The sequence below is a fragment of the Penaeus monodon genome, chromosome 23 (assembly GCF_015228065.2).
Source record: "Penaeus monodon isolate SGIC_2016 chromosome 23, NSTDA_Pmon_1, whole genome shotgun sequence".
Lineage (NCBI taxonomy): Eukaryota > Metazoa > Arthropoda > Malacostraca > Decapoda > Penaeidae > Penaeus > Penaeus monodon.
The window spans coordinates 30,642,920-30,643,830 of NC_051408.1; positions in this window are offsets into that span (position 1 = coordinate 30,642,920).

The following is a 911-nucleotide window of genomic DNA, read 5'->3' on the forward strand; positions in this document are numbered from 1 at the left end:
CACTCTTGATGTTTGCAGAGGCAATCATTTCGATGACGCTGCATAGTACTTGCTTGGGATTGTGATGGATGTTCCTAGCAATTTGAGGATTTATTCAAGAACTCTCCGAGGAGAGCATATATTTTTCTCTTTGGCCGCTTTACATGCTGGCAGCTTTTGCCTTCAGGGACTCTTGTGTTTTGTTTATTCATACTCTTAACAAATCTCCTTTTTTCGCGAGTGCAACATTTGTCCAGGCTCTATTACATGTGTACTATCATTTCATCTACACTTTTCTTAAGCTTACATCTTGAGTTAGAGCGTAATGCACTGTAATTTGCCTTGTTATATGAGCATAATGCCTTGTTATCTGACGTGCAAACTCTGTTCTGACGTCTGTTCACCCGATAACACAGGTCTTGCAAATCACCCTTGATGTACACCGACCTCTCTCGTTGTTTATGACAGCCTGGCTTCCCATCAGCCAAATCGCTGTCATATTTTCAGCTCCTTGGAATGTAGTTTTGTGTCTCCTTTCTCTCTAGCTTTATTCTTTTTTTTTCTTAATATCTTATACTTGCATATCAGATACGCTTCGTTCTTCGTTTTGAGTTTTTATCGTATATAATTATCTTTATTTATTTCATGCCTCTGTATTTCTCTGTAAGGATACAGAGGAATAAGCAATTTTACAAATAAAGAATATTTGTATAATATGGTACCTAAAGGAATAATAGTGAAAAGCAAACCAAAAGTTATTTATCGGGTGACAATGCCAATGAGTCAATCAGTCAAGAAAAAGGAAGTGGAAGGAAGATAATAGGATGGGAGAAGGGCGTCGAGAGGATAGGAAAAGACGAAGTAGTAGAAAGAGGGAAGATAAAAACAAAAATTGAGAGAAAGAGGGAAAAAGAGCAGCATAATCACCATCT